The sequence below is a fragment of the Ischnura elegans genome, chromosome 12, assembly GCF_921293095.1.
Source record: "Ischnura elegans chromosome 12, ioIscEleg1.1, whole genome shotgun sequence".
Classification (NCBI taxonomy): domain Eukaryota; kingdom Metazoa; phylum Arthropoda; class Insecta; order Odonata; family Coenagrionidae; genus Ischnura; species Ischnura elegans.
In genome coordinates, this window is record NC_060257.1 from 59,050,881 (window position 1) to 59,064,506 (window position 13,626).

Here is a 13,626-nt window from a genome sequence, read left to right on the forward strand (position 1 = left end):
CCCCTCTCTCCAATGTAGGTTTTTCCGCATTCACATGGTATGGCGTACACTCCAGCAATTTTTAGCCCGGATGGGTCTTTTGCCTTCACAAGTTGATCACGTAATTTTGGTGGAGGCAAGTGAATGGTGTGGATGTCAAACCTCTTCAGGATTCTAGAGATTTTCCCTGATATGGTGGAAACATATGGGAGGTATGCCTTGGTCGTCGCAGTGGACTCTTCCTTTGGTGAAGTCTTGAAGGGGTAAAGGCCCTTTTTAGGGCCAAGTCTAAATGACGTCTGCTGAAGCCGTTCTGAGTGAAGGTTTTCTTCAGGTGTCCTATTTCTTTGCGGAGGTTATCCTTGTCAGCGATAGAGATGGCCCTGTGTATGAGAGCAGAGTCCTCTGGATGGCAGTTCTCTACACTACTACCTCATAGGGTCGAGTCGTTCCATACACTTCCACTATGGGAATTGAGACGTCCGCCATTTTAGTTCTTCCGTCTCTATAGAGTCTTACGGGGGAAAGTGATATAATGCCAATTTTTTCATAAATACGCGATTCCTGTCGCATTTTCGGTAATTATAAATTATAATACATTTAATCTTGATGTTCTGGGAACACTTTACTATCAATTTGTAAATTTTAAATCGTGAAAAATAACAAATAATCGCGCTTCAGTCAAGTTTTGATTATTTTCACAGGACGTTTTTCTAGATATGAAACTCTCATATTTATGTCTGAAACAAGGTAAATTATTTCCAAAACTACTATTACTGCTCCCAGGGCTACTATATAGCGTTTTGTTCTCGTCAAAGGAATAATTTCAGATTTTGAAAAGTCCAATATCAACTGAGAGAGAATCGTTATCTTCAGATCGGAAGACATTTCGCATGTAATATCCGAGCAAACTTCCATGAAAACAGCGCAATGGATATTATACTAGGAATTTGAGGAAAAGTCTGGTCAATTTTTAGTGCCGACAAATCGGAAATATTATCCTACCCCAAAATTAGACAAGAAAAACTACAGAAGTCCCAAGCTGTCATGCAGTTTATGTACTTTTCACGAGAGCTGCAGATCATAAAAGATATCATCAAAGGAGGTATATAATAGAAAAAAATCACATTTTTCCAATGCATATAATGTACACACACCACAAATGCTACATTTTAAGATTTCCAGAATGATTTAACAATTCCATCGAAACCAAGATTATTTACATAATGCAAAATAAAAAATAAATCTTAAGTGCACAAGATATAAAATTTCTATTAAAATGGATTCAAATTAGTAGGAGAGAATGATGAATAATTGATAACACCTGCCACACATCTTGCATTCTTCTCAATGTTGCTATGTTCCTTTACCACCAATGATATTGACTACTCGAATATCTGAACCTGTAATTAAAAATATAAATGAAATTTCGAGCTTTATCACACCAAAATCATTAATTCATAAGTAATTTCAATGAACAGCATCTTAGTGATACATCAAATTCTCACAATCAACAGTCATGATAAAGTTCTATAATGTGTAGATGTTTATTAAACATGCAATCACATAAGTTTCTATATCATCTTTCACGGTTTGAGCAATAGGAAATTAATAAACATGCAATTTCAATTGGCAGACAACTTTCTGGAAATTAATTCTATTACCAAGATGGCAATCTTCCTGTCAGCATACAAAATTATAAAAAGGAATAATATGACATTAACATTCCACAACACTGTTACTCAGTAGCATAACTATGGGGGGAGGAAGGGAAAGATCCCTCCCCAAAGCCTCAGAGAAATAAAAAAAATATTTATAATTATTTTTTATATTGAACTGCATCGACTAAAAGTTAAATCTTTAGCGCCAAAATGATTTCAAATGTATTTCCAGGAATGTTATTCTTCAAAAATTTTCTTGGACTGATTCGTTGTCTGAGGGGGAGGGGGGGGGGTTGCTACTCCAGGCCATCCTATCCTTCCCAAAGCATATTCGTAGTTATGCCATTGCCATTACTCCTTCACGCAAATATTTCAACATTTATCAGATCATCTAAAATTATTATCAAATTGTATACATACAGTCATATTAAACTACTCCATTGCCTAACCTCGAACATCGTATGCTCTCCCCCTTTAAAAAATATTTACATTTTAAAACATTCCAAACAGCGGAATAGGTTGATAGATTTCACATTTAATACGCATTCTCAAACGTATCCCATATTTTAACCCCAGAATACTGTTCAGCAAAGAATTCATGTCAATGGTGAAGGTACCCCCAACTAATGACCCTCATTATAATGATGAACACCTATCTCCATCAACACCACCATGGAATGTGTCATACAGTTTCCTCTGGTATTACATCCATTATAATAACATTCAGACCAGGATTAAGCAGTCAATAGTTATGGAAAAAAATTGACTGTATAAGAGGAATCTCAGAATAGTAGTGAATTAATGCACAGCAAGACCAAACTTGCCTATCAAAAGAACCACTAGTAATTATGAAGAACAGATTTCAACCCCAGAAAACTGTTCAGTGAAGAGTTAAAGTCAATGCTCATGGTACCCTCCAATCAATGAGATGAACAACATTTACTTTCTCCATTAACACTGTCATGGAATACATATATATTCCTTTAAGTACAACATATAATGTAGTAATTTGCCAAGAAGGATTAAGTAATCCACACTTCTGGAAAGAAACTAACTTAAAAAGAGGAATCTCAGAATTGCAGTGCATTTATGCACAAAAAAACTAAACTTACCCATCAAAAGAAGCATTCTCAATTATGAAGAAGAGACTTGGCACTAGAAAAAGTTTGCAATGCAATGACCGAGTGGTTGAGGACATGGGATGAGTTGGGGAAAAGGTTGACATTATGGAGGACAGAGGAGTCTGAAGAGACAACTTGTTGGTAAGGCCAAATATCAACTTGGATTTGAGTATGGAATCATATTACTTGCAATATTTACTTTGATTAAACATGTTTTGTGCTTCAATTCCCCCTCTCTACGAACGACTGTTGCACTTATTTGTAATTTGATTTCAGCATTAATCTCATGAACATAATAACATTTCATACATACTAATTTCCTCTTCAAAAATAAGGGGGTACTTCGTAACTGGAACTTTAAAACTTGACTGAAGGATTAAAAGCAGTGGCTTCATAGTATGTGGTTTAGAATACCATTGATTAAAAAATTCAACCATGTTGCAATGACCTAATGCAATTTTTTTTAACCACATGCTGAAGTAGAAAACTGAAAGTAAGAATTACAACTCTACAGCATGCTTAAAACACTCCGTTGTATTTAAACCATACAGTATAGTAGGCCTTTATAATGTATTCTACTGAAGACCAAATGATTCTTTGGTGTTCTATACAACAATTACATGAACTAAACGAGAAACCCAAAAATTATATTTAAACATGAATTCTCTTCTGCATGTTAATCGATGAAGCCATAATATCTTTGGAAAAGAATGATGCCAAGCTGAAAATGATAAGAATTCAGCCAATCAGTGATGTATAAAAAAAGTAAAGCTTATACTACAATTAAGTTAAGTTCGAACTCAAAGAGAACCAATGCGTCTAATATTTATATGCCACTTTCATTATGAGGTTTTTGGCTTTTACTTTGCAGTGCACCATTTTCCTCTAGGAACTCTAATGAATTACCTTCAACAAATATATTCAAAGCTACAGACACTAACCTCAACCCTTAAGAAACAAATAAATGGCAATGTGGTATCCTATTCATACATGCATGCTGGTGAGAAGGGGTAGTTGAACATTCAATGCCAGGGTATTTCTTGTAAAATGTAGAACTTACCCAATCAGTAATGTAGCATCGTGTGCAAGTTCTTCCTATGTTGCTCCCTTGCCAAATGACACTCTTGGAACCTGCATGAACAGCAGCAGCAACATGCAAGTGGTAATGCAAATCAAATTTATTAATTTATTCCAATGGTAAACATTACTAATCACTAGAATATAGAATCAACGCAAAAGGAAATGGCAGAAAATCCCCCTACGGCTTAGGATAAACACCATAAATGGATTTAGGAGTACAATATCCTTGGTTTATCACAACGTATCACTAAGAAATGCATTTTAAAGAAGTTTTTATTGCAACAGAAATCATGATATCTCAAATATATCATTAAAACCATATTATTTTCACACAATACCGCATCAGGTCTTGAATAAGTTATATCTACACATTAACAATAAGCTCCCACTCCACTCTTGACAATCACTATTTATAAAACATTTATAAAAGCACAATTAAACACACATGCGTAATAAAAGTAAATATATAAGTAAAACAATAAGTTCAAAAAAAAGTTTATATGAATAATGTACACACTGACAACAACGCATTGAAATTGAAATGATGTACGAAGAAATAATCAAAAACTCCTAGTTTTCCATAGCCATATTTTTTAAATGACTCGCAATAATTAGGCATGAATAGTACCGTCCTGTTTGATAATCACTGAAGCCATTTCAGAAAAACCTAATTAATTATATATTTCCATATTTTACAATTAGTTAATAAGCCCGAATACGTACCACAAGTAAATATTCGGCCAAAGATGTTGAAACTTCAAGTACACAGGAGCAGACAGCAGCATAAGCACTGGGCCACGACAAAAGTTCGGTGTTTATGTATTTTTCCGTTTTAACCAGCCCTAGGAATGTAATCCTCTTCACTGGACTTAAACTGGAATTAAAAATTCGGAATGAGTCAAGGAAAAGATTAGTCGCAAAAGCGACTCGTTGAGATTTTAATTGCATCCTAAAATTAAGCATTCACACTACTTCGAAATATAATAGTCATTCTTCTCATAAACTACACACAAATAAAGCAATGAAAAGTGGAGTTTCGTCCACTAATATGTATCCAGATGCGCAGATTCTAGTCAAAAACGTAATTGCCTTTATTGTTGTAAATGACCGTAAGATTACTTCATACCGGCATTGACAAAAACAAATATTTTTATTGAATACAAAACTAGCAGCACTAATAGTTATTGTTACACTTTCTGGTACGTAGTAAAGAACTACGTCAATCGTCTCTGCAACCCAGACTAAATATTATATTTTAATCACAAAATTTCACATATTCCATTGATGAATAGAAAAAACAGAAGCACAAAAACACTCGTCAAGAACCTCGCCGGATTATCCGACCGGAATACATATTTTTTAAAATTACTACTCATGCACAGTTCAAACCTAATAATTGAAATACGTGGATCAACGCTATTAAAAATTTAAGGTAATAGTATTAAAGGAACCATTAAGTGTAGAAAAACTTACCTCACGTAGGCGGGAAGACGTTGTTTGGTGTCACTTGTCCCTTCGGCATATTTGAAGCCATTTCGCTCTTCTCTCAGTATTTTGAGGGAAACTAATATTTTTAAACACGTCCTTAGTGCTAATGGAGCAATTAGGAGCCGAACTACAACATATTGTGCCGTATTTCTACTACAAATAACGGAAAATCTTGCCGAGCAACTGCCAGACACATTCACTTTCTACATGTAAACAGCAAGTGCAGAGAACAAAGATGGTAGGATGCGACGACTCAACTTTGTAGTGTATTATCAACAATCCAGAGGACTCTGTATGAGAGTTGAGAGCACTGACATCTTCTGGGAGGGATGATGATGGCTTTTCTCATTCAGGTTGAGGTCGGTGTGGGTTCTTTTTCTATAAACACTATGTCCCAGGGTTCTGTCCCGTTTCCAGTGAATTAATAAGTCCAGAAATGGAAGTTTTCCGTCACTTTCTTTCTCCATCGTAAATTGTATGTTTCGGTGCTGTCCATTCATATGCAGTAGAAACTCATTGAGAGTATCAGGTCCATGCGGCCACACAATAAATGTATCGTCAACATATCTAAAAAAAATGCTTTGGTCGGAGTGGGGCTGAATTGAGAGCTTTTCGTTCAAAATTCTCCATATAAAAGTTTGCAACAGCTGGTGATAAGGGCGAACCCATGGCTACACCTTCTGTTTCTCGAAGAATCTTCCCTCATATTGAAAATAGGTTTCTAAAAACCGGGAAAACTCCCGGTTTTAAAAATCACCAAAGAACGACCATAATGTTATGGTGAGTGAAATAACAACGAAACTATTCTTGGCAGCCTCAATGTTTAAGGGGACAAGGCTGGATAAGAAGATGAAATATGAAAATATTGTGAATCGAGTGATTCATTCATTGATCAACGTAACATGATGGAGGTATTGGGAAAATTACTACCAAAGGTTGGGTTTTGGAGACAACTAGGTCCATGATGAATCTTTCTCAGGCTTCTGCTCAATCATTGATTGTGTACTACTGAGGTCAGATGATAAACAAAGATATCTTACTGCCCAATAACTTTATTCAACAGCTCAACACGCATTTTGATTGCTTTACAATCATCATCAGTAGAGATGCGTGAAAATCGCAAATGTGATAAATGCGATGCGTGCTAATAAATGCGATGACTGGACTTTTACGATATTTTTACGCAAATTTGCCTTTTTGACGGCAAAATTCGTACATTTTGTGCCGAGCGCAGTTTAAATGCTCCGCCGACACTCAACCGCTTAAAGCATGTGAGTGACCATGGCCAGCTGCTAGTTGGCTGGGATTCTACAGGGCTGTGAACTACAAGTGGGCACGGGCTAGCTACACCGCCGCCACTATATGTGTTGTTCCTTAATTTATTATTGTTCTACAACATAATTATTTAAAATATTCTGTATTTTGTCATGTAACTGTGTTTCACTACATTTTATCGTCATCTACCTCATTATGCAAAATAAAAAAATAGACGCTACAAAATGCGATAAACTGTTAATGAAAGTGCGATAAAATAAAAATGAAAGTGCGATTTTCAAGTATCTCTAATCATCAGGTACATGAGTATTTCGATTGCTTTACAATCATACTTGTTGTGAACTGTTACATAAAATATTGGGCAGGATGATACCTTTGTTTACCATTCGATACGTTATTCCACGGTATCCCTCCATAAAAAGTTGACCTTTTCCTGAGGAAAATGCAAATTTATTCCATTGAAACATTGGACTAGCCCAGTCGGAAGCATGAGAAGGAGCCCTCACAGCAGTTCAAAGGAAAACATCAATTCCAACACAACTAAATTCATTTGCCTCATGAGGAAAGATTACGTAGATATGATTTGGCTACTGAAGAGAAAACACCAATGCCAGGAAAGCAACTAATGGAAAGGTGGAAGGATTATTCTGAATTGGATGGACGAGGCAGATAATTTGTGGAGATCCATTATGAGATACAAAGCAAAACACTTGGCACTTTCCACATAAAAATTTATTAACCTACAGTCAACAATCCCATTTTTAACCCTAATACGGGCAACATATTTTTCTGACGTAATCGGGCAAGGTAAGTCTAATGGACTCTTTTAACTTATGCTTTTAATTTAAACTATTTAACAGTGAAAAATAGTACTTTTTGCATCAATTTGTAAATATTGTGCACTATAGAATCATTTAACATAAAATTGATTATTTTTTGTTTAACAAAAGTTTTACATTACTTATAAATTTCATACATAGTCAAACAGCGAGTACAGTGGACTCTTATGACTGATTCTTTCTGTTTTCACTACATAAAACACCAAATATTTATCGTCACATGTACATAGTGATAATTTTACATCATTTTGACAATTCAAACCAAATATTTGTAAAATGCACATTACTTTTTACATTTCGTGAAACGGACTTACCTTGCCCGGATTTGTGGGAATTCAGGGGAAAAAAATATTTTTTAAGTTACTTTAATTCCTAAAGAAGTTGGAATTACTCTAATTTATAGGAAATATACAATTAGAAGAAGTAAAAAATTTACAACATGCCGACATTTCAACAACATAATAAAACTCGCACGCTCCGCGCGCTCGTTAAGGGGCTCCGCCCCTTAAAACCCCGGTTCCGGCTTCGCCGTCTACATTTGTGGTCGTTCGAAGACTTTTGAAGTTCGAATAATCTCAACACGGCTAGGGGCCGGCTTCGCCGGCCAGGGGGTAGGGAGGTGCCCCACTCATTCCTCGGAACGGCTTCGCCGTTCCTCGCTGAAGGGCGGCTTCGCCGCCTGGGGGTTTAGTGTGCCAGAGGGCGAGGGCATTTCGGAACTGTTTCACCGTTATTCGTTTAAGGGGCGGCTTCGCCGCCCAGAGGTGGGGGGAGTCCACAGCGGTTGCGCCGCTTGAACATCGGGGCGGCTACGCCGCCCGGGGGTTGCTGAAGCTCCCCCTCGCCTACGCCAGTTCCTCGTTGTGGGGCGGCTTCGCCGCCTTGGGGTTGAGGAGCCCCCCCGCGGCTGCTCCGCCTAGTCCTTATAATCGGTCTTCCCCGCCGAGAGGGGTGCCCAGGGGGATTCGGGGATTTTAATGTGTTATGCATGCGGTCACCAAAAGTCCACAGTGATCATGTAGCGATGATTTTAAAAGGTAGTGCAATACGGATTAATAGTGGCGACAAGTACCCATAAAAGAAGACTTAATGGCAAGTTTTTCATTTTTTTTTTCGGGGGGTTCCTACGGAATACCGGCGGTTTTATACTTGTGTTAAACCAGTGGTCACTAATAGTTCTCATAAATTCCGTGCCGATAAGTCCTAGGGGACCGGAAGAGTGGTCTTACGATTCTTTTCCCTGGAGAGGCTATTTATTAGAAATTTTTTGGGAGGTTTCACGGGGTTATCGGGGGTTTTAATAAGTGGTAGGGGCACCGGTTAAATTGTGTCGAAAACTATTCGGAAGGGCAACTTTAAAATTATTTTTTCGGCGATGTTCCAGGAGGTGATCGGGGGTTTTCTGGTATTTTTTCCCGTATGGTTTACGGTGGCTCGCCCTCACCAAATATTCCGGAAGTAGTGCGGCACAATGTTTGCGAGAGGTTCCCAAATAGGAGACACATTTTACATTTGGGGGGATTTCACGGGGATACCGGGGGTTTAAATGTGTGTACTCCTGGCGGTCACCATCCATTCACATAAATTTCGGGGGGATGAGTCGTTGGGGGCGGTGGAATAGTCATGAAAATTACCGAAAAAGTAGACTTATTTGAAAATTTTATTTTTTTGGGGGGGGGGGGTGTATGTGGGTTTACCGGGGGTTTATAGGTTTTTACTGCCAGCGGTCATCAATCGTCCACATCAATTCCGTAGCGATGAGTGGTAAGGATTGGAAAAGCATCGGAATTGTGACGAAAGGTACCCGACAAGGCTACTTATATGCTAATTTTAATTTTTTAGGGGGTTTCGGGGGGTTAAAAGATGACGGTACTATATGGTCACATTCATTTACTGTCATGTCTAAAAGAATTGTGCCCTATGACATCCATATTTCGAAAGTAATACAATAAAAAGCAAACCAGTCCCTGAAAAATGTTAGCAGTGCCCGCCATTTTTATTTTTTCGCGGTTAAATCTATTAAATAATTATTAAACTGCTTATGTCTTCTGAAATAAAATGCTAAGCTGTATGTAACTACAAAGTTTGAAAGAAATCGGTTGAGTAAAAATTGACAAAACCTTGTGTTAATCTTTTGAAAATTGTAATTTTCGGTGATTTTCGGAATATTTTAATTTTTTTCTGAGTAACCAAGGACGACGAAAGAAAATTGTTACCTACATTTCGTAGACGATGTTATAAGCATATATAATAATCATTTTCGTTATCCTATACCTTAAATTAAGTCGAAGGGAGTGGAAGTTATGAAATTTTAATAGAAAAACGAATATTTGGGCGCCATTTTGGCTGCAATTTTCTTAAAAAGAAATTAACAACATTACGTAGTTACGTGCCCACGTTTATCAGCTTTCAGAAAATGCATTAGCGATCTGTGTGGCACACACCATTCGCGCGCAGTAAAATAAAAACCGAAAGACTGTCCCCGAAAAAAGCCCGATTTCGGCCATTTTGTCGTCCTAGCGACGACACGTGGCGGAAACTTCCGGTTTTCGGATTTTTCCTCCGGATCATTTCGGATTCCCCGCACGCGTGCCAAATTTCAGCTCTCCAGCACTTCTGGAAGTGGTCGGGAATTTGTATCCATGAGTGAGTCAGTCACCACGAGGGCTGTATATAGATAGGATTCTCAAAAATGTGATGCGATGAGTCTAAGAGACTCGCCTTGCCCGCATTAGGGTTAAAATCCTATCTTAATTAACCACCGAAAACGTTAAACAAGGCCACTAAAGACAGAAAAAGGGCGGTGGGAACAAAAGAAAATTGATTGAAAGCTGCCAGGTTGAGGAAGTGGGGGTAGCAGTAGCGGATGCAGACAAAACTCAAGGGGGGGGGGGGGGCGCAAAAGACATCTGAGTCACCTTTACATTTATCGAAATAAACAATTATCAAGTCACATGCAAAGCTTCAGAAATTTTTACTTAAAGTGATTATACACATATTCAATAGACAATGCCATCTTATGATATAAAAAAGTTACAATTGTGGTTCTGCAATGTTTGGCAATACGGGTGGCCTCGCAAGGGGGGACGCCCCCTGGGCCCCCCAACTGTATCCGCCACTGAGTGGGGGCAGGATAAAGAGAGAGAGGGTTGGGTAAAGGGCCGTCAGCCATGCCTGAAGGCCGTTTTACACGGGGCACGTACTTGCACAATCTGACGTGTGTACGAAGGCGCAATCAAAATTGCGTCGTGTAAAGCGATAAATTGCTAGAACACATGCGAGTATGCGTGGACGTGGGATGGAAAAATTGTCCCTGTTCTAACTTCCTTCATGAATTCGCGCAATTCCACGCCATTCTATAAATTAATGCAGCTCTAACTTGCGCGATTCCGTGCCCCGTATAAAGGCCGTTTTACACGGGGCACGGAATTGCGCAGGTTAGAACTGCATTAATTTCTAAAATGGTCTGGAATTGCGCGAATTCATGGACGAAATTAGAACGGGCAATTTCGTCCATGAATTCGCGCAATTCCAGACCAGTTTAGAAATTAATGCAGCTCTAACCGGCGCAATTCCGTACCCCGTGTAAAACGGCCTTTATACGGGGCACGGAATCGCGCAAGTTAGAGCTGCATAAAATTCTGAAATGGCGTGGAATTGCGCGAATTCATGAAGGAAGTTAGAACAGCGACAATTTTTCCATCTCACGTCCACGCATTCTCACATGTGTTCTAGAAATTCACCGCTTCACACGACGTAATTTTGATTGCGCCTTCGCACGTACATCAGATTGCGCAATTCCGTGGACCGTGTGAAACGGCCTTGAGACTACGTTTGGGGACCGTGTTTTTTTTTACGACGCAGTCAAGCACCGTCACCGGAGAGAGGTGGGAAATGCTAGGGAAGGGAAGAAATGGAGGGTGTTTTGGGATGCGTAAGTTGGGTGTCAGGAAGATCAGCAAAAGGCTGTAGGAGAGAGTAAACGAAGGCATTGGAAAGAAAGATTACTCAGAATGGGGGAACGGGTAGGAGTCCTACAAGAAAGTTCATTGCTAGAGTAGGAAGTGCCTCTTCATTACGAAAAGCCTGCAAAATAAATTGGTGGTAAATACAGCCCAATATTTAAGATACTCGGTTTCACTTTCATCTTCGTCGCCGCTGCTGTCAGTGGCGTAACTATGGGGGGATGAGGGGATAGATCCCCCTTCCAAAGCCTCTGAGAAATAAAAAATTTATTTAAAACTATTGTCTAGTTTTGAACTTTAATAACTGCATCTGCTTAAAGTTAAATTTTTAGAGCCAAAATGATGAAAATTGTATATCCAGGCATGTCATTTTTCAAAAATTTTCCCGAAAAAATTGCCGGGCGGGGGGGAGTCGCCACCCCATCCCCCCCCCCAAAGCATATTCATTGTTACGCCACTGACTGCTGTCATGTCTAGTACCGGCCGCTGCTTCTTCTCCACTGTTTGCAGCTTAGAAACACGCTAGGCACCGATTGAAGCCCTTCGCACATTCTCTGAGGAATTCAGTTCGAGCCCCTACCTTACGATACAGCGCTTCCAGGACGAAAGACAGCCAGACACCGCACCTCTTGTGGATATATAGCAACGTAATTACGCGAAAACTTATTGCATAGAATCGTCATATTCCCGTTCAAATTGACAATAGAGGAGCCATTTCGCCCTCAATATGGATTCTTGTGTAAAATGTTATATCATCTATGATATCCCAACACTTGTTTTATCATTTATCAACATATTTAGGTGAAGCATTGGTTCACTTTAGTGGATTCCAAAAAAATACCCCAAAACGTGTGATTTAACCTCATTTAGTTTTCGTGTTTCTTTCTCTATCGTATAGAAAATTATGCAAAGTATCAATTAAGCAATCCATGTTAGCACTAAAAATAAGTCGCGCCATAAGCGTAAAATAAATAGCAGCGTGGAAAGGACAAACAAAATAACTAATTTCTGATGAAAGTCTGCAGAGAACCCAGAGACTCCTTTAAATATCAGAATCATAAATTTTAATTACATCAGGAGTTACAAAAAAACGAGGGTAGCCTATCAGGTGAGGTGGAAATTTACTAATTTTACGTGATCCGCAGATCGACAATGAGTCTGATGGGATGACATCGGACGACGATTCTTTTAAAATTCGTTTTTTATGATACATGAGAGCGATTTTATTGCAAATCGAACATTATTTTCCTCAATGTTCTTAATATCAGTCATTTTATTTCATCTAATGTGACTTATCAAATGCATGTAAGCCAAAAATGAGTGAGAGTGAGTATTTTTTCCGATTTTGGTATCTCACCGACTATGCTGATGGTCGCGGGTTCGAATCTCACCAATTTCATGTCGTAAATTCTACAATGGGTTTTAACTACAATTCATACATCTTTTACCTTAAAATTATACGATTTTAAGCTCTCCATGAACACCAAATCATCGCCATTCGCAATGACATCTATATCGAGATTTTCTAAAAATTGTTAAAATAATAACAGCTCATAAAATTCTAAAATGAAGAGATATCGTAAAAATAATGCCAAAATCATATTCAGACGATCAAAATCACTATGGGACATCCACATTTGTTGCTATTTTATGTAAAATTACAACGTTATTAATTTTGGCCAGCTTTTTTCGATTTGGGACCACTGTGCGCCGCTGCGATAGGAGCCCGACGACGCGCGCCGGTTTGTTTAATACCGACGAGACATCAAGGTACGAGGTACAAGTCGTCTCAATACGCCTTCTTTTTTACCTTCAACCATCCGCCGATTTATATTATCAAATATGAGCGCCCTCGTAGCAGTACACGCGGGATGAATTTTGCTGTATTCGGGGCGTGGGAGGGGGAGAGGCGAGCGGGGAGGGGACATATGCGTCCACCCCTGTGAAGTAGCATAATAGAAGACAGGACGAACTATAGTCAAGCATAGGCAATTTCTATGATTTCTTTTGTATGTGCTATTTTTATTTAAGGCTAATCCTATGAAATTTACTGCCTAGCATCGCCTAATATTCATGGAATGGCAACCCGGCCATAAGATTATTGCTTCAAGAGTGACTAATTTCACTGGTTTGCCTACATTTTTCCTGAATTCAGAGTATAATTTATAACAGCGGAATCAATATCCTTGTTTGAGATACTTCTGTATACTGCTATACC

General features: G+C 38.6%; 1 long non-coding RNA gene across 1 annotated transcript; it reads right to left on the reverse strand.

Annotated features, from left to right (window-relative positions):
- Positions 1-1,286: 1,286 nt before the first annotated feature.
- LOC124169448 lies at positions 1,287-4,605 on the reverse strand. Its single transcript, XR_006867132.1, has 3 exons — positions 4,565-4,605; positions 3,822-3,892; positions 1,287-1,382 (listed from the first exon to the last, which is right to left on the reverse strand). It is a non-coding gene; the product is annotated as an uncharacterized LOC124169448 (long non-coding RNA).
- Between the last annotated feature and the right edge of the window lie 9,021 nt (positions 4,606-13,626).